Consider the following 21,600-nt stretch of genomic DNA (forward strand, 5'->3'; position numbering starts at 1 on the left):
CTTTCAGCCGCAACGGCACGCAAACAATTAACTTTTATTTACATTTGCAATGGGGCTTCACTGGCAGGACTCCCTAATTTGACCCTGGTGAAAGACTCTCATTTTTGTAGCTGCACAAACAGTGAATTTAAGCACTAGGTGTTTTTGACAGGTCCCTCCCCCCCCCCACACTAAATGCTGGTCCTGCACATTTGGAAGAAGGGAGAGAGGGAGGAAAATGCTCTAGAAATTGCATGAGGCTGAGCCCAAATTAAAATTAAATGATGCTGAAATGTGAAAGCTAAATCATTTACAGCAGGCTGAGAGATGAAATGCAAATTTTAGCTGGCATTATAAAGGTCTCTGCGGAGAGATTTTTGACGCTCTGTCATTTTGTTAAGAGTGCAGATTATATCCATCAATTGGAAATCAATATGTATAGTTGGGTGTTATTTTTAAATAGCTGGGTAAATGATTGTTGTAAATAAACAGGACATTTTGAGGTAATTGTTTTAGCCACAAACATTATAATTTTCACAGCGTAAGCTCAGGTTTGATTTTGTGCATGTTAACATACTTAGAGGTACAAAATATCTATCTATCTGTAGTATTTATTCAACATTCCTAGGCATCCATACATGACCACTTCTACAGTATGCTACAAGGCAGTGGGGAGAGTAGCCGTTGGCCAAAATCAACTTATACCTGCTCTTTGAACTGAGAACTGCACAAGAAGTCTGTTGAGCTTTTGCAAGGAAAGTTTCCCAATGGACTGTCCTCTGTATGTTTTATTCTTGGCTTTAGCTTCACACATATAGATCTCTCTATTTTTGTTTTAAGAAAATGAATATACAGTTAAGAGAAAACAGCTGCCATTTGGAGAAAATAGGTAGATCAGTTTCTTAAACCCCAGCAGAGTGTATACATCTACGTTTGCTACCGGCTCTCCTTTGTGAGCTGCCTTCTAGTAAATATGTTCCCTACAGAGATGATTTGGCAGGCCTGTCTGTGCTGAGGAAACACATTATTTTCCTTCTCGCATCACATGGGTATTGTCAAGCATTCATTTCCAATAACAAGTTCAACACAGTATCTGCAGTTATCAGTGTAGCAGTCTTATTATTTTCTTTATTCCACTGGAAGGAGGGGAGAAAAGGCACTAGCCTGCTCCTACTCTAATATCTGTGCACATGAGATTGTCATTGTATGTCAAGAAATATCTGGAATGGGCTGATTTAGTAGGGCTTTTTGTAAATCTGAACGGCCAATCCATGTAATGAAGTAAACATTTTGGGCACCATCCACAGCGATGTTCTCCTGAGCCCCTTTCATGGAAACTGCAGAAGGGTCCCATTGTACTATTCCCATTGGCTTATGTGAACTTTGTGCATGACAGCTTCTTGTTAGATTGTATCCCTATTTAGTCTGGGAGTTCACTGTGCTCCTTCTGCATAGTATGGATGTATTTAACCGGGATAGTCACAGGAGCAACAAGAACAACCCAGAGGACAGGAAGAAGAAGGGCCAATGGACTGGGGTTTTCTATAATAATGGCCAGCCTACGGCAAAGCAAAATTTTTGAAAATATGTATGTGAACAATGGTTTGTCCATGTTGGGTATGGTTCTTTGAGTGGCCTAAATAGTGCTGTTAAGCTGGGCCACAAATCAGAAAAGTAAATTTGGGTTGCAAGAAAGAGGGGGTGCTCCTCCCCAGGTCTTTCCTGCCTGTCCCCTCCTAGAATGAATGGGAGGCTAATTACAGATCCCTCCTTGCACTAATCAAATTAGCTTCAGTTGATCTTGCAGCGGAACTATTTGTTGTCATTGTTCCTAGGGGGTTATTAAGCATAGTTAAACTATAGACAAGCCTATGCCAGCCTGAATATTTTTGGAGCACCCACCTGTGTGAAAAAGGATCAACAGATTTGTGTATACTGATCTTGAATGTATTCATTTGCTCTCGAGCCCCATCCAGCTCTTCTTCTTCTTCTGTGGTGATGGTTTGTACTTGTATACCTTTGTGCAATACTTGGCAAAATATGTCAAACAAATAAAACTTTCTTGCATACAAAATAAATAAATAAATAAATAAATATGTATGTGAACAAGAGCACTCTTGGTTTGAAGTTGGTAAAGTAGTTCCTTTACAGTATAAGATACAGTGGTACCTCGGGTTAAGAACTTAATTCGTTCTGGAGGTCCGTTCTTAACATGAAACTGTTCTTAACCTGAGGTACCACTTTAGCCAATGGGGCCTCCTGCTGCCGCCGCTGCGCGATTTCTGTTCTCATCCTGAAGCAAAGTTCTTAACCCGAGGTACTATTTCTGGGTTAGCAGAGTCTGTAACCTGAAGCGTCTGTAACCCAAGGTACCACTGTATAGTTAAACAGCAAGTAAAAAGAGAATTGACATTTTTGGAACACTTGATTGTGGCACGTAATGTTAATGCCAAAGGACAGATTACCCAAATATAGAAAATATTAATAACATTGGATACAGGTGACCTAATATGATTTGGGTTATAATATGGGAAAGAATGTAGAACAAGATGTCTATGAAATCAATCTCAGCAGAGTTTCAAGAATATACTCATGATAATCATTAGGTGATTCTATACACTAGTGATTTGATCACAAATTAAGCTCACTCTATGGAAATATTTAGAGGGCTTAAATAAAGATTTGAGTCAAAATAACTCAGGAATTAAGGCTGATGGGAGTTGTAATAAATCTATATCCAGAGGGCACCAGATTGGGGAAAACTCCTGTTTGCAAACTACAATGAAGAAGTGTGCAAAATTAATTTGTTTGTCAATGTCAAAAAAGACATATTAATATGATATCAAATCAGCGTGACCTTTTTCCATTTGATAAAGTGAATTCAGGCCTTAAAAACCAGAGCTTTCTATTATGTGCTTATGAGTGTGCCTGCTGAGATTATACAGCAAGTGCAGAACTTTGCTTAACGAATAAAGGGCCCGCAATCAATTACAAAGCAGACCTTCCTATCTAGGCTAGACACATGGAGACCACAATGCTATCTCATCAGGGAACCCACTGCGTCCAGGTGCCTTTTGGAAGAACGATGTAGGAACATGCTTCCTTGCATTTGGGGAATGATTCGAGGGGGTTATTTCTGAATGAGTAATTAAAGGGAATCAATCTTCTTTGCATTTGCCACTGCCATGAAAAGCACCATAGCTGTGCAATAATCGCATGCAATTATTCAACTACCCCTTTGGCAAGGACAACATAATTAGTCCTGGTGGTGTCGAGAGATTCCCTTTATACCCAACAAATTGGCAGTTTTAATCAAGTGTTGCTGAAAATGTCTCATAACACAAGGAAAACAATAAGTGAAGGTACCAGGCCCCCAAGCTGTGTGACTCCTATCTACAATGGTACAATTTTACAATACTAACAACATGATGAATACTACCAATCCCTGCATAAGCTGATTATAATTGCATATCAGTCTTGAGTCACAATGGTGCCTATTTGTTTGGAATCCAGGATGTCACCCTATTTATGCCTTGGCAGATGAGCCGCTTTGAGATGTTAGCCATCGCTCAAACTCTGCTTCCAGAACATCCCTCCAAGCCACCTACTATCGCAGCAATGAAGAACATGCCTGGAACTCTCTGAGTGACTTGCTGAGCCATCAGGAAATGTCAAATAGCCCAGAGCCTGAGCTGCTGAAAGCATATGGGAGAGTTAAAAGAGAGTTCACTGCAAAAAAAACATTATGCTGGGCTAGGCAAAGAGGAAAACAATCTGTATACAGAGCAAGGGTAGTCAATGGAAATGGATATTCCAACCAGCCCCAGCCAGCATGGCCAATGGTCAGGGATGATGGGATTTGTAGTCCAGCAGCTTCCGGAGAGTACCACATTGGATATACCTGATGCACAGAGCAGGTCAGAAATTTAATAAGTTCCTCGGACCTGAACACATGAGCAGTGCCTTGATGCAAAAGGCTGGGTGATCCACAGACTGTTCAAGTGAAGGACCATCGATTCTGGGGTGCTTTGTTGATGAACCCACACAACCCAGACCATAACATAACACAAAGAAGTAAAGGTAAAGGGATCCCTGGCCATTAGGTCTAGTTGTGACCGACTCTAGGGTTGTGGCACTCATCTCGCTTTACTGGCCGAGGGAGCCGGGGTACAGCTTCCGGGTCATGTGGCCAGCATGACTAAGCCGCTTCTGGCGAACCAGAACAGCGCACGGAAACGCCGTTTACCTTCCTGCCGGAGCGGTACCTATTTATCTACTTGCACTTTGACGTGCTTTCGAACAGCTAAGTTGGCAGGAGCAGGGACCGAGCAACGGGAGCTCACCCCATTGTGGGGATTCGAACCGCCAACCTTCTGATTGGCAAGTCCTAGGCTCTGTGGTTTAACCCACAGTACCACCCGCATCCCTGCTCTTAACTTACAAAAGAGCTATCCCATATAAGACATAAGTGACTGCAAAAAGCAGGGTTTTGCTTCTATGAAGCTTAAAATCTAATTTCAATATAAATGAAGGAAGGAGGAGAGGGCAACTTCATAAACATGGACTGACTGTATCTTCATTTTTATGCATGTTTATGAAGTTGCCCTTTTCTGTTTCTTCTTCCCCTTCTTCCCCCCACTCCTGTTCTGGGCGGGGGGCACTGGATTTGAGCATCAAGAGCTACTCCACCTTGATTTTAGTAATACCCATTTTGACTTCATTTCTGAGGCCATTCTGTTGTTATCTGAAGCAGTTAAATTGACAACAGTGTACCTCATAGCTTGTAAAATGGGAACGCTGTGCTCACCTTCTCGGCAGACAGCAACAGCATGATTGCAAATCGTAAGACCTAATATGGCCATCAGGCTGGACCAGTTTGGGGGTGTGGAGACAAAAGGCCACAATATCAATTGGTAGAACAAGACACTCTTAATCTCAAGGTTGTGGGTTCAAGCCCCCTGGGCAAAAGATTCCTGCATTGCAGGAGTTGGACTGGGTGAACCTTGTGGTTTTTCCCAAGTCTAAAATTCTATGATCCTATTCTCATCCATTTACATTGCCTGAATGATAGCACAAGGATAGAATCACTTAATGCCCTATTCCTGTATGTCAGTGAGAGAAGCTTGTATGTAGCTGATTCCGAGGCTGATCAATGGGTTTATTTGGGGAATAGATGCATAGGTAGCCAGTCAGTTGCCCCAATGACTAAATAAAAGCCCCGGTGATACTTTCATTGCTGACTAGAAGAAGAAAAAATGTTTCATGGGTTATTCCATTTCTGATGTGCTGTTTATAAAGCATATTTTCCAAACAAATAGGAATTTAGAATTCTTCGGCATAAAAATGAGAAACATTGTAGATGCTAGCTTTCTGTATACAGAGTACATATGTGCATGTAACTACAAAACAATGTATCGAAACACAAGAAGAAATGTACCTGAAGCATAGAAATATATGATAACATTCGTATCTCTTAATGGCTTCAGAATCCCTAAATCAACAAAGCATTTGATTTAAGGATGTATGCATTTGAAAAGTATATCCATTCTTGGGAAAGAAAAACAAGGAACTGTGTTGTTGTTTTTTAAAATAAATATCTAGCATCTCTTAAAGAAATTACCTTAGAGCTTGAAATGCAAAAATCATTCCTTGGGCTGCATTCCCATTTTTCGTATTTTATGGCTGCAAGCAGAACTGTTTGGGGTTTGCACATTGACAGAAACATCCATTACTTGTAGCAAAGCGATGATTTGTTACATTCTCTCTCTCTCTCTCTCTCTCTCTCTCTCTCTCTCTCTCTCTCTCTCTGCAAGCAATTTGAGAAACAAAGCTAGGCTCGGAAGGGAGGAGATTGGCGCATTCCAGTATATATGCACAAGAGGTTTTGTGTATAATCTGAATAACTTTCTTCCCTGCAGAGGTCTGTTATCTTAATGACTTTGCTTAAGAAGTTGTCTTGTCAAACACATTTAAAAGCTTTTGCCTCATATGAATAATGTACAAATGGAAGCAATTTGGCAACAGCCTAACTAGAGATAAAGGAGCTTCAAGGTATTGCAGAGACTTGGAAATGCTGAAAAATATAAAGTTATGAAATACCGAGGACCTTTAAAAAACAACTCTTGAGTTAAATTTGTCTGAGTACATACATCATGGAGTGAAAAGTAAGTACAAGCTCATTCACTTCTCTTCCCTACAATCTATGCTATGCAATAATTGGGAAGCTATAGTCTTAACAACATACTGTTGTTTTTTCTGCAGGAGACATGGAAACTGGTACTTAAATTAAACTTGTAGCACACTGTGTTCGCTTCTGGAGCCATTAGCCATGCCTGGACTGGAGACTAATGCACTTCAATTTGGCGTGGTGTTATCGCAACGCAGAGATGGAGAAGATGTGAAGGAAGAAATGGAGATAATCCCAGGATGCTAAGATTGCCAGATCAATTCCATGCATGTTTATTCAGAAGTAATGCATAATGGGTCGAATTTGGTTTCTGCCTCTGCGCTCACAAAATGGCTTTTGAACCAGTGGATCCTCCACAAATGGAAAAGGAAAGGGTTGTTGTTTTTTTGGCCATTTCCTCCAGCCTCCTATGCCCCCCCCCCAAATCTTCTCCAGTCTGTTGCAGGACCAGAAAGTTGATCATGTACCTGGAAGTAAGCCCAGCTGGGCTGAATGCAGTTGGATTTAATTCTGAGTGAACATGACTTTGGCTGGGTTGTGTCCACAGTGAATAGCCAGACCTCCATCCACAGACCTAAGAGCAGAGATAGAGAAAGATGTTTATAGATCTAAATAATAGATAAAGACAAGTCAAGCCAGCTAATAAGGAATTTTGGACCAGGGGGGTGGAAATTTGGGAAGTTCAAATTTTTTTTGGGGGGGGGGGTTGAAATAAATTGATGTATTGGCCTTGTTCTCAGATTGTTCTCAGATTGTGACCTTGGTCAAAACACTTGTCTAAGACCAGATGCAGTTCTCTCCAGCCCTACCGTTCTATGATTCCATTTTTCAGCACCACTAGTTTGTCTTCTGTGAAATGGATATTGCAGCACCAAGGGTTGGGGCTCAACCCCCACTTCTGCTTTGTACTCAGTTTGGGGACCACGTGCCCCAGGATTCTGCTTTCAACAGTGATTCACCAAATGCTTCTGGAAGGTCAGAAGCAATGCTCTGAGGTCATAGCCTTCCCTTGTCCCTTGTCCATAGCACCGCTTCTGAATGTGGATAGCTGATAGGATGGCTTTAAATCCAGGGATACCAACTTGAATAAAATTGGGGGGGGCAGGTAAGCCGCACCCCATATAAGTAATCACATGATATCACACACACACACACACACACACACACACCACATTTGAATGGCAATGCCCATCAACTTTGAGAGGCCCTGGCCCCCTAAAATATTTTATTGGGGGGGGCGAAGGGCCCTCCTGCCTTAAGAGTTGGCTCCTATGATAGGTCCAGAAGGTGGAAACACGCGAACAGGCCTTTTCTGCAGTGGCACCCCCTCTGTGGAATGCTCTCCCCAGGGAAGTTTGCCTGGCACCTTCATTACATACTTTTAGGTACCAGGCAAAAAGTTCCTCTTTAACCAGGCCTTTGGTTGAGTGACATCCAATGTGTGTGTGTTTTTTGGGGGGTGTTATTGGGTTGTTTTCTTTAAGATTGATTACATATTTTGTGTTTTTATATTGTAATTTTATCCTGTAAACCGCCCTGAGACCTGTGGGTATAGGGTGCTATACAAATTTAATATAACAACAACAACAACAGAGCTGAGTTGGAGAAGAGGGCATGAAGCATGGGTAGGCAAACTAAGGCCCGGGGGCTGGATCCGGCCCAATCGCCTTCTAAATCTGGCCCCCGGATGGTCCAGGAATCAGCGTGTTTTTACATGAGTAGAATGTGTCGCTTTATTTAAAATGCACCTCTGGGTTATTTGTGGGGCCTGCCTGGTGTTTTTACATGAGTAGAATGTGTGCTTTTATTTAAAATGCATTTCTGGGTTATTTGTGGGGTGTAGGAATTCTTTCTTTTTTTTTTTTTTCAAAATATAGTCCGGGCCCCCACAAGATCTGAGGGACAGTGGACTGGCTCCCTGCTGAAAAAGTTTGCTGATCCCTGGAGTGGAGTTTGTGCAGCTGGAGCTGATGGAAAGTGTGATAGGAGTGACTTGGAATTCTGAGTGGGACAAATAGCATCCCAGCTTCTGGAAAGTACACATTGCCCTTGACCAAAAAACACAAGCACGGTCCAAAAAAAATCTAGTCATTTCAGCAGCCCCCCCCCCCCTTTCCACAAATACTTGGGGACATGCAGTACTTAACCAAAGCGCACAAACTACCATGCAGTCTTTATATGAGATAGGCAGAACTAGATTATCTGCATATGAATGAAAGAACAGAATCTGGAAGGATGACCCTGGCCACCTTAGATATATACAGACAATTACTTGCTGAGAACATGGGAAGAGTAAACGGAAAGTAAAATCTGTTAGACAACCCATAAATCAAGCTTGTTATCTTTAGCTCTTTGCTACAGTAAGAACCAAGCCATTTTAAATCTCAAGTTTTAGCAACTAGCCGAATATATAGAAGTCATTCACCAAATGAGAAGCAGATCAGCACACTTAAATTTTTCTGTGCACATTCTTTTCTTTTAACACACAGACACCATTAAAGCTGTATGAAAAATATATAGACAACAGCACAAATTGAATAGCAAATCTTTAAAATGGTGCCAATGAATTGTTCATCAATGTCCATAGGATTTTAAATACATTTTAAAGAGCCATTTGTGAAGCCATTAGATACAAAGGAAGTAATGGAGATCAATGGGTCTAGAACAAGGCTAGACAACGTGGTGCCCTGTTGGACTCCAACTCCCATCATTCCCAGCCAGCATAGTTCATGGTCAGGGATGATGGGAGTTGGAGTCCAACAACATTGGGCAGGCACATGGAGGAAGAGACAAAGAATAACGAGGGAATGTTTTATAATTGTGAAGGCAGTAACTGGAGAATCTTCTTTAAACTTTCTGCATTGAAAAAGAAAGCAAACGAACTGGAGAGCACTGGTTGGAAGGCTGGAAAAACATTGTCCAGCAAAGGGCGGAATAACTGAATAATCTAGATTGACTATTTTGAAGAAATATTGCATACACAACTGACAGATGGATAGCTGGAGGTCCAGTTATCTTTAAAAAAAAATAAAAAAAAAATTGTTTGTTTTTTCAGATTAAAATTTTACAGTCATATATCAAACATAGATAATAAAAACAAGATTCCAAGGAATCTCCTGGACTTCCATCCTCTCATTTGTGGGTCCGATTATTAATCATTTCCTCCTGCATCTCCAAATCTTTTACATCTCCACTGTACCTAGAATTCACCATTAAACTACAAGTGATACTCCAATCCTACTAACAATTTTAACTGTTTATAATGGTGTTTAAGATAAGTTATAAATTTCCCCCATTCCTTATTAAAATTTTGATCTTCCTGATTTCTGACTTTTCTGGTCATTTTAGGCATTTTGGCATCGTCCATCAAGCTCATCTGACATTCTTCTCTTGTAGGAAAGTAAATAACGTCCCTACCAGAGGTACGGGGACGTGGGTGGCGCTGTGGGTAAAAGCCTCAGCGCCTAGGGCTTGCCGATCGAAAGGTCGGCGGTTCGAATCCCCGTGGCGGGGTGCGCTCCCGTTGTTCGGTCCCAGCGCCTGCCAACCTAGCAGTTTGAAAGCACTCTCGGGTGCAAGTAGATAAATAGGGACCGCTTACTAGCGGGAAGGTAAACGGCGTTTCCGTGTGCGGCTCTGGCTCGCCAGAGCAGCGATGTCACGCTGGCCACGTGACCCGGAAGTGTCTCCAGACAGCGCTGGCCCCCGGCCTCTTTGAGTGAGATGGGCGTACAACCCTAGAGTCTGTCAAGACTGGCCCGTACGGGCAGGGGTACCTTTACCTTTACCTTTTACCAGAGGTACGATTATATATTTCTTTCTCTTTTTTTCTTTCTTTACTTTTATTTTACTTGGTAGTTTATTATTATTCCTATATTATTACTCTCTCATTGTAGTTTGGTAAGAATTGTATACAGATGAAGGGGAAGGACAGTTTGGACCCTATGTGAGAGGCGAGAAAGGGGAGATATCACAGAATGAGAGGCTGTGAGAAGGATGAGCCCAGGTGAGAGCTGGAATGATGATGATGATGATGATGATGATAATTATACCCCGTCTATCTGGCTGGGTTTCCCTAGCCACTCTGGGTGGCTTCCAGCAAAATATTAAAATACAATAATTCATCAAATATTAAAAGCTTCCCTAAAAGGGTTGCCTTCAGATGTCTTCTAAAAGTCAGATACAGTGGTGCCTCACAAGACGAAAAGAATCCGTTCCGCGGGTCTTTTCGTCTTGCGGTTTTTTCGTCTTGCGAAGCAAGCCCATTGACTGAGTAGCGCTATTAGCGCTATTGGTGATTTAAGGGCTAAAAACGGCTTTTTAAGGGGTCGGGGATTAGCGGTTTTGCTGCTAAAATGCTTTTAGCAGCTTAGCAATTCAAAATAAGGGGTTTTGGAGCAAAAAAAAAATTCAATTTTTTTCGTCATTTTTCGTCTTGCGAAGCAAGCCCATAGGGAAATTCGTCCTGCGAAGCGCCTCTGCAAACGGAAAACCCTTTTGTCTTGCGGGTTTTCCATCTTGCGAGGCATTCGTCTTGCGGGGCACCACTGTAGTTGTTTATTTCTTTGACATCTGGTGGGAGGGCATTTCACTGAGAAGGCCCTCTGCCTGGTTCCCTGTAACTTCATTTCTCCCTGTAACTTCACTTCTGGGAGCACACACCTTCCTCTGTAGGGGATGAAAGTTAAGATATAGTGATGAGCGATGATCTTGTTGTTTCTTTTTCTGTTTCTTCTTTCTTTAGCTTCTTTCTTTTCCGTATTTCCTGTCAATTAGTTTGCTTCTTTTATTGCATTGGGCAAACTTCAATAAAAATTAATCCCCCCCACCAAACCCAGAAGATTTGGAAGGTACGTGTTGACTATCCTGATTGAAAGGAATCAAAACAGGCAGCACCAGCTAAAAATATTACCGTATTTTTCGCTCAATAAGACGCACCAGACCACAAGACGCACCTAGTTTTTGGAGGAGGAAAACAAGAAAAAAAATATTCTGAATCTCAGAAGCCAGAACAGCAAGAGGGATCGCTGCGCAGTGAAAGCAGCGATCCTTCTTGCTGTTCTGGCTTCTGGGATAGCTGCGCAGCCTGCATTCGCTCCATAAGACGCACACACATTTCCCCTTACTTTTTAGGAGGGAAGAAGTGAGTCTTATAGAGCAAAAAATACGGTATTCTCCTCTCCTATCTAACTGAGGTATCACAAAAGCTGATGGACGGCACACTTTGCAGCCTCTTTCCATTCATCGAGGAAAGTACAAGCATGTATTAATATCATAAACAAACAAATGGGGCCCTGTAACAAAATATTGTGGTGTATCCTTGGTGTATGTTACCTGAGAATGTGGTTAAGGGAGTTGTGGGGCAGGAGGAGTAAGTAGAGAGAGGCTGTTGGGACAAGCCCTCTATTCTACAGTAGACCAAAAGATCAACCTAGATTGTCTGCAATTTAACACTCCTACTGAGGAAGCCAGAGGCTGGGTTTTGTCCCAGTTACACCTTCTCAGTTTACATCCATCCCCCCCTTTTATAGTAACTCAGCTGGTTGTCACTGGTTCTTTTGCTATGGACATTTAGAACCACTAAGGAAGATGGAACAGTCTTGAAATAAATTTATGATTGACTACCTAGACGACTTACACCTGTCTCCATGCTATCCATCTCCATTAAGCTGGCTTTTACTAGTGTGTAAAGTAGCTTTTCCTCAGTTTGCCTTGAGGGCTTCTACTTGCTTACCTCAACTTCCATACATGTTTCATACCCACTTGAATGATGTTACTTTATGTAAGCTGCTGAAACTAACTTACATAAGCTTAGCTAAAATTGCTGGTTTTTATTTTCCTTCTGCGCTGCTTCTGTTTCACCCATTCACATCTCTTAAATTCTTTTTCCAAACTACGGAATCGGAAATTTAAAATACTATAACTCAGGCATTTTCCATCTGATTTCTCTGAAATTTGTAATGCTTCTCTCCCTCGCTAGAGAGATCTGTCAAGATAAATTTCATACTGACAGGGGAACGTGTCTTGATTTTATGAGGAATAGAAATGTAGCAAATCTCCAGAAATTCAACACAACAAGTGTAGTAAATATCCAGACAGACGCACAGCCTAACACTCAACCCATACAGTTCTCCAGATAATCTACAGTTGCCACCAATGCTAGTCCTACTCAGAGTCAGCTCATTGCAAGTAATGGACCTAAGTTACTACATATGCCACCAATCAATTTCTCTGACCCGTATCTGTAAAAAGCACAGTGCTCCCCAGGCATAGAAATATATAGCAAATACCTAGGCAGAAGTTCAACAGATGCAGCTGTTCACCTGTTATATTACTGTAAAAAAAAAAAAAGATGGTATGATTTAGTGTACTTATTTTTGTAAACAAAAAACAAACAAACAAATGAAGCACTATGAACTTTCCAGAATGAAAAAAAAACATTTCAGGTTAGTGAAGAATTTAGAATCTTAGAAATTCACCCCCAATATAATTAAACTTGCTAGTTAAGGCTTTTGCCTCTACTTTCCTGCAATGACAGCAATAAAAATACTGAACAGTCCTATTGTCCACACAAGCTAGACTCCTTGAATCCACATTTTCCTCCTTTTCAGTTTTGCTTCCCTGTAGATGAAGAGGATTCTTGCTGAAAGGTTAAGGAGGGCATGGGGTGAATTTTTAAGATCCTCAATTCCTCCTGTCTTAAACCAGAATAGCACAGAAATGCTGAGTTTTACAGAAAAAGATATATTGGATGAGACTTGTCACTGCAGGTTGTCATTTATAGAAAGACCAAGACAAAACAAATTGACCTGGTATATATCTGTGTAAAAGGGAACTACAATCATTTGTCACTATGCAAAAGATACAAATTTGTTTTTCAAAATAAAACAATAAGTTACTATTTGTACCCCCTGCCTTGTGGAATTCTAGTTTGTTAATATAAAATATGAAATGGCAAAAACAGCAGCCATACAACAATACAGAATGGAAAAATAGAGAATATCACTACAGTACTGTTTAGAAAGCCTCTGCTTTTCTGCAGTCGAAGTACTACTTAATCTTCAAAACCTTTAAGTAGTTTACATAAAACAACCACTAAAACTCTTGATAGACTCAGATGCTAAACACAGCCTATTCCCCCCCCCCCAAAAAAAAAATAAAGGAAGCAGGAAGTTATAAATGAAACTGCATATCAACATGCATGTTAAATCCACAAAGCTGGGTTGGTCTGTTTAAATAAACATTAAAAAGTTTTTAGTAGGCTCTGAAAACAGAACACCAAAGAGAGCTACCCAATACCAATGTGCAGAAATTTCCACCGTACAGTGGTACCTCTGGTTACGAACTTAATTCTTTCCGGAGGTCCATTCTTAACCTGAAACCATTCTTATCCTGAGGTACCACTTTAGCTAATGGGGCCTCCTGCTGCCACTGCGCCACCGCCACACAATTTCTGTTCCCATCCTGAGGTAGTTCTTAACCCGAGGTACTACTTCTGGGTTAGCGGAGTCTGTAACCCAAGGTACCACTGTATAGGTGACGTTGTAGGATTGGTTCTTGCGAGTGCAGAATGAATATTATGCGGCACTTGTAAAACTATAGATGGTGGTGTTCCACATGAGGGGGGGGGGGCCTCCAGCCCACAGGGGGTTCAATTTGACCTGCAAAGCCATTCTTCCCAAACAACATCTACAGTAGCACCTCGGCTTATGTTACCCTCGGGTAACGTAAATTTCGGGTTGCGAAAGCAGCACCCCCAGAAGTGTTTCGCCGTGTGCGCATGCTCAGAAGCAGTCCTTCTGGTTGCGGAAACCTTGGGATCCAACCGGAGCTCCGGAACGGATCCTGTCCTCAAACGGAGGTACCACTGTACTTTTCCATCATCTGACGTCACTGGTGAGAACAGGGTTTAATCTTGCATTAGCTGCGTCCTGAATTGTAATCCATAGATTTAATCCTCGTTCACCAGCTGTTTGAACCAGCACATGATAAGTTTTAAGCAAGTGGTTTGGTGGTTGATGAGCATAGCGGTGGCAGCAGCAGGGTCGGGGAGAGAAGCTTTTGCAAAGTGCTATAAGGCAGGCCCTATGGTGCTCGTTTTAGCCTCTGGGGGTTGAAGCTAAAACGAGAGCCCAGAACTGTCTTAAAGCCTTTGCAAGTCTCTCCACACTCCCCCTTTAAACCTCCAATATCAGGGGCTTAAATAGGGAGTGTGGGGAGACATACAGAGCCATTTGCAAGTCTCATGGTGCTCTCTTTTTAAGCCTCAGAGATTGGAAGTTGGCAGGGGGAGTATTGGCAGGGGTAGATTTAGGGCTGTGAGAGTGGTGTGCATGCCCTGGGCACTGAGGCGAGAGGGCGCTGTCTCAAAGCTTGGTAAACAAGGCATTGGGTTTGGGGAAGGAGGTGTGAGGCCTGACAGGGTCCTAGAGTCCTCCTTCCTCCTTCCCAAAGCCTAGTTAGTGCTTTCCCAGTTTTGGGAAGGAGGAGATGAGAGGACTCTAGGACCTGGTCAGAGCCCTCATGCCTGTTTCCCAAAGCTGGGCACCTTCTTATCTGCCTTTGGGAAGGCAGTGCAAGGACTTGGGGGGCACTAAATTTTGGCTTTGCACAGAAAGCCATCATACGGATGGAGGGGGAGGCCTACAAAGCCACATAAGGGATTTTGCCAGATTTTTTCCACTCCTCTGTCAAAATGTTCTACATGGAGAAGGAGAGGGAGAACATGTTTGGACTAGGGAACATGAAAATTTCACAAGCAACAAGGTTCCTAGCCTTTTACGCATATTAAGAGCATCCCTCTTCCAACTCGTCAAACATGCTCAGTAAATTCATGTCACAGATGGAAATTGAGACAAACATTTGGAAATCCAGTCCAAATTTCTACCCAGTAGACCAAACTAGATTGGGAATCCCTTCGTTTTCCACATTTTATCTCTGTTGATATCGGGGGGCAAGGAGCCCTTTTAAGCTCAAGGACCTCGTTCCTTTTTCAACACCCTTCTGGTGACCCCATGCCACTGGTGGGTAGAGAGAGTCCTGAGGGCCAGCTAAGCCTGCATTTGGCCCTCCAGGGCTGAGTTTCCCCACGTCTGATTGATTTTCACAGCCATCCTTTCTCGACAGGTTTCCCCCCTGGGCTGTTCCTGAGAGTGGGCATAATTGTTCAACGGGGTCATGGGGGTCTTCGTAGACCACTGATTCCCAAATGAAGGAACAGGTGCAGCCCCCCCACCTCCTTGCAAGGAGTGACGTCTTGCTTAAATAGGCACCACACTAAAAGACAGAGATATATTAGCAGTGAAACAGTGCCCTTATTAATGGCAGAACAGCTGGCAAGTCTACAGGACAGGACTCATTCCAATCCATTCTATCCAATTGCAAAACTATAAGCACACTACACTAGGGACCACATGCGAGGAACCAGCCATTCAGCGGCAGGATAATTGCCTCGCAGTTGGAGGTTTGTTCTAGTCGGCTACTGTTATTCTTTGAGTGGGATTTGTTGGTTTGCCGCTGCTACCTAGAATCAAGTGATGCAAATAAGCTTGCGGAGGGAACGTTTGTTTTCCTCTCAAGCCCCCACGAGAGAAGCCCCTGAAAGCGCTGGGACATTTGTGAAGTCTCTGAGATTCCAACAAAAAAATCCCTCAAGTACGAGCGAGCACCCGGCGTGAGACACAAGCAGTTCGTTGCAGGATCCCAGCTTCCCCTAGCCTTTGCTCATTGCCCCATGAAGGAAAAATAAACTCCCAAGTCTCAAAGAGCCTGTTAGGCCTTACTTCAGAGCTTCCCTTAAGCCCTCCTACTGTGCTAAAGAATAAGCTCTGCCAGTCAGTATGAAACATATAAATGCCTTTAAGTGTACTAGTAGCCTCTACCCAGCAGGAAACCTGGTCTAGAAGGAATCAGTTACAGGGTCTAATCAGGTTTCACAGGCTGATACTTGTGCAGAGGAAAAGATGCTGGGAAGACTTGAGAGAGCATAAAGGGCTTCGCATTCTCGACTGCTCTGAAAGCCCCTTCCAATTGTAACTCAGTAAAAGACTGTGCTTGCATTGGCATATATGACAGATCAACTGGGATTTACCTACAAAATATTTATAAACAGTAAAAAGAAGTTGGGCAAAAGGCTGCATGGTGCAGTCCTATTCAGGATCTTAGCCTGTATTTCTGCTTTTTTCCCTGCATCGTGCTCCTCCTCTGTTAGAGATCAGGAGGGTGGCAACACACCTTTTAATCGTGGCTCCCTGTTTGTAAAATGCTCTCCTGCCTGGTGCCTTCATTATTTAGGTGCCAGGTGAAAACATATCTCTATAACTAGGACTTTGGCTTTCGGCTGATTAACATTCTACAGCCTTTTAAATGTCCATAACAAAATAAAGGGGCACAGGTGGCGCTGTGGGTTAAACCACAGAGCCTAGGACTTGCCGATCAGAAGGTCAGCGGTTCGAATCCCTGCAACGGGGTGAGCTCCCGTTGCTCGGTCCCTGCTCCTGCCAACTTAGCAGTTCGAAAGCACATCAAAGTGCAAGTAGATAAATAGGTACCACTCCAGCGGGAAGGTAAACGGCGTTTCCGTGCACTGCTCTGGTTCGCCAGAAGCGGTTTAGTCATGCTGGCCACATGACCGGAAGTTGTACACCAGCTCCCTCGGCCAATAAAGCAAGATGAGCACCGCAATCCCAGAGTCGGCCACGACTGGACCTAATGGTCAGGGGTCCCTTTACCTTTCACAAAATAAAATATAAAATTTATTTCCATACCAAAAGAAAATTAAATAGATTAATACCGCAAGGTTCCAAGGAACACAGATGGGTTTACATCACCCTGTGCCAACACAATTGCGGACATTTGATCTTTACTGAGTGCTCTTTGAAACAGGGCCCCCAGCACACCAAGGTGTGGTGGGTCCAGACAGCAGGCTGCCTCTCCGCATGAGGAGGTGCCATGGTGGGTGCCACTTCCATTGACTTGTGGCCTGTGAACAAAGGAGGGATGTGGGAACATGTGGAAATAACACTGGCCTCTGCGGTGTGGGGGTACTGTGAGAGTAGGGGAAGAGACCAATGAAAGGGGCTGCTGAGGTCTGTTAGGGCATCAGCTGAAAAGTGAGTCTCCCCCTGTCTCTGCCATGGGGATGGATGGGGAGCACGCCCAGACAACTGTTAGCTTATTGAGCATCATGGCATGATGGGGCCTACAGGTTGATAGGAGCTACTTCTGCTACTTGTGCTCAGCTTTGCTGAACACAGAGGAGCTAAGTGGATAGAAATTTGGAGCGGCCTCCTTTGTTATGCAGTGATGTATCATGGGTTGCCAAGTGCCCGGGGCTACTTGGAAGGAAGAAGGGGGGGATGATAGAGTAAGCATGTGCATTCAACTGCCCAACAGCGTCCACATTACTCAGGAGATTGTAGCCACCTGGGGAGGTCACTACCTGGTTCGCATGCAGAAGCCGTTTTCAAAGGAGCCCAGTGACTGAAGTGCATAGCTGCATTGAGGCAGCACTGAGTGTTGAAATTCTATGCCCCCTAACAATTTTGTGCCTTGGGCAACTGCCCCTGTGGACCCCCACACTATGCTACTGTGTCTATCAGGTGGTTCAGCTGCTGCTGCTTTCTCCATAGTTGTATGTCTGCACTGGTGAGCCCTCTGTGCATCCTTGAAGGCCAGAGCACTGACTCCCTTACAGCATGCAGTACTCACGGCTGGGAGGTAGCATTGGTGTTGAGGAGCTCCAGCATTTCCCTACTTTCTGTAAAGAGCAAACCATGGACACCTGTTATATCAAGACAGGAATTGTCTCCCACAGAACAGGGGCCACCACCCAGAAAGCCCTGCCCTCAGTTACTGAGGAGCAAGCTTCTGATATCTTTGGGAAAGCTCACAGTGACCTGCTGGGTACATAAGGCGGTCTCTCAGACCTGTGTGCATATAGGAGGATGTCAATGTGTTTATCAAAATTAAGGATACAAAATTTTGATTTGCATATATTAATGACACTGTTGTTCCAAACAGAAAACAGCCCTTAAAAATGATGTTGAGGCATGCATACATGTCTTAAGCAAACTGTAGAAAAAACTATCTGGCAGATTTTCATAATAATTTTTTTAGAAGTTCGTTGACTGAAGACTATTCCAACAGAAACACATATGAAACGATAAAGTTCCATTGGCAGGAATTATTAAGAGTAAATGACTCGGTGGAATTACACTATTTCCCAAGATTTACTATTAAGCAGATCTCTCTCTGACTTTATCTACAAGAGCACTTCAATGCTGTGTTCTGGTTTTCTTGGAATAATTTGACATATGGCTCTAGGTAATAAAATAATGGGCTGGCCCAACTTGTTATCTGTTCCTGCTGCTTCAGGATGACTTTTAGATTTTACCTTCTTCTTTTTTTGCTCATTTTCTACTGGTGGCATGTTATGAATAAATGAGCCTGCATTATAGATGAAAATATATTCTTCTCAACTGAAAATCATCATTGAGAGTGGAAGAGACTGGAAAATGGGGGGGGGGGGAGAGAAACCACCTCACTACCAAGAATGAGTTCACTTCAGAAACAAAAGTTTCTGATAATAGGGACTGAATAGAATATTGCTCCTCAGATAGCTCAGTCGGTAGAACATGAGACTCTTAATTTCAGGGTTGTGGGTTCGAGCCCCATGTTGGGTGAATGATTCCTACATTGCAGGGGGTTGGACTAGATTATTCTTGTGGCCCCTTCCAGCCCTATGGTTTTATGATTCTATAATTCTATATGCTGTTGTGGTTAGGATCTGAGAAATCAGGGTTCAAATTCCATGAAGTTCACTAGATGATCTTGGCCCAGTCATAGTCTCTTTGCCTTACCTACCTCTTAGAGTTGTTGTGAAGATAAAATAGGGAGAGGTAGAACCATGTATTCCTTGAGCTCCTTGAAAAAGAGATGGGAAACAAATTCAATAATAGGTGAATCATATTCAGCGGAACATTTTCTGGAAGTGAACAAATAACTCTAGAAAAGAAAATTTTGGTGAGATTTGGCTCAGTTTGAAACTAGCCATTAACTGAGTCATTTGTACTCTGAAATCCCCAGGGTTGCATTTTTTGAACAGTCATAATGAAAACACACAGAACAAGCTGCTTAACATTCTTGAGAGAGAAATTAGTGTAGAAAGTATGGCAAGGTATGATAAGCTTTTCATGCCAAGTGTAGGGCTCACCAAATCTATCACGATGAGCCCCCTTTTCAAGCATCTTGTTTTTTTGTAGACTTTTGCCACTCTTCTCCTAGCCCTGCTTCCAAATCCACAATCCTCTGCACACATAATAATAATAATAATAATAATAATAATAATTTGTTATTTATACCCTGCCCATCTGGTTGGGTTTCCCCAGCCACTCTAGGCAGCTCCAAACAAAATATAGAAAACACAATCAAACAATCAAACATTAAAAACTTCCCTAAACAGGGCTGCCTTCAGATGTCTTCTAAGTTGTTTATTTCCTAGACACCTGATGGGAGGGCAATCCACAGGGCAGGTGCCACTACCGAGAAGGCCCTCTGCCTGGTTAACTGTAACCTCAATTCTCACAGGGAGGGAACCGCCAGAAGGCCCTCGGCACTGGATCTCATTGTTCAGGTTGAATGATGGAGATGCTCCTTCAGGTTGTTCAGGTTGAATGGTGGAGATGCTCCTTCAGGTATACTGGGCTGAGACTGTTTAAGTCTTTAAAGGTCAGCACCAACACTTTGAATTCTGCTCGGAAACGTACTGGGAGCCAATGTAGGTCTTTCAGTACCAGTGTTATATGGTCTCGGCAGCCACTCCCAGACACCAGTCTAATTGTCGCATTCTGGATTAGTTGTAGTTTCCGGTCACCTTCAAAGGTAGCCCCACATGGAGCGCATTGCAGTAGTCTGAGCAGGAGATAACTAGAGTATGCACCACTCTGGAGAGACAGTCTGTGGGCAGGTAGGGTCTCAGCCTCTGTACCAGATGGAGCTGGTAGACAGCTGCCCTGGACACAGAACTGGCCTGCACCTCCATTATTATTACAATTATATCTGACCATTTTGTCCAAGGAGGTCAAGGTGCGGCACACACTATTTTATTCTCACAATAATCCTGAGATACAGGGTTAAGCTGAGATACAGTGACTGGATGGGAAACTGAACCCTGGTCTCCCCAGGTCCAAATCCACCATTCTAACCACTACACCACACCAACTGTCCAATAGTGTGCTGGTTGTTAAACCAGCATAGTTTTTATGTCAACAGCTCTTGAAGAATTGAGCTTAAGCCAGCTCAGGATCTACTTCATACCTGGGATGCAAAATCTGGTTTCATTCCCCTCCATTTTTCTTTTGTTATCATCGTTATTTTTGAGGAAGCCAGTAAGAGGTTTCACCGATCTCTTTGGAAGGGCTGCTATTTGATATTCCTTCCAGCTTTTGATGTACAGTCTCTGTGATAGTATTTGAAAGATCAATCTGATAAGAGCTACTCCCTTCTCTAGCTTGTGCCGCTATCCTAGGCAAGCCCAAACTTGCCCATCTCCAGTGCTGTGATATATCAGCAGGGCTTGATCCATTATTTTCACTGCTGCAAATGATACTTGGCTGAAATAAATCTGTGGCATTGGCTAGCTCCTGAATGTGAGCTGATAATTGATAGTGGGAGGGGTGCTGCTAGACTCAATCCCTGCATGTCCATGTTGGCTTTCCCAGCTCTTTTGCCCCTCTTCACATACAGGGGGTTAAAGAGAGGTGAGCCACTAGCGCAGGCTGCCTTCAGCCATCTCTCAGGACCAATTAATGCGGCCCTACGCAGGACAGCAAAGTGTGTTGCAGCAAGTGGCAGCGCAGTAAAATGGAACAGAGAAAGGAACAAGGGAGTGAATTTGGCATAGGTATCCAAAGTGTGTGGCAGGATTCTGAAAGCACGAGATTGCCCTAAAATCTCTCGACTTCTTGGTAAATTGAATTAAAATTGGTGACCAGTGGCACTTTATGTACCGTATTTTTTGCTCTATAAGACTCACTTTTTCCCTCCTAAAAAGTAAGGGGAAATGTGTATGCGTCTTATGGAGCGAATGCAGGCTGCGCAGCTATCCCAGAAGCCAGAACAGCAAGAGGGATTGCTGCTTTCACTGCGCAGCGATCCCTCTTGCTGTTCTGGCTTCTGAGATTCAGAATATTATTTTTCTTGTTTTCCTCCTCCAAAAACTAGGTGCGTCTTGTGGTCTGGTGTATCTTATAGAGCGAAAAATATAGTGTTATCCCATTTAGCCACCAAGTACACGCGACACCATAAAGAAGGACTATTTGTGGCCTTTTTAGATCCTAAGGCTGCTTTTGACTCAGTCGACAGGGGGCTGTTATGGTCCAAACTGGAGACAATGGACTTAGACCCCAGGTTACTTTACCTGATTAAAAAGCTTT

Source organism: Podarcis tiliguerta (genome assembly GCF_965153285.1).
Source record: "Podarcis tiliguerta genome assembly, chromosome: 11".
Taxonomy (NCBI): Eukaryota; Metazoa; Chordata; class Lepidosauria; order Squamata; family Lacertidae; genus Podarcis; species Podarcis tiliguerta.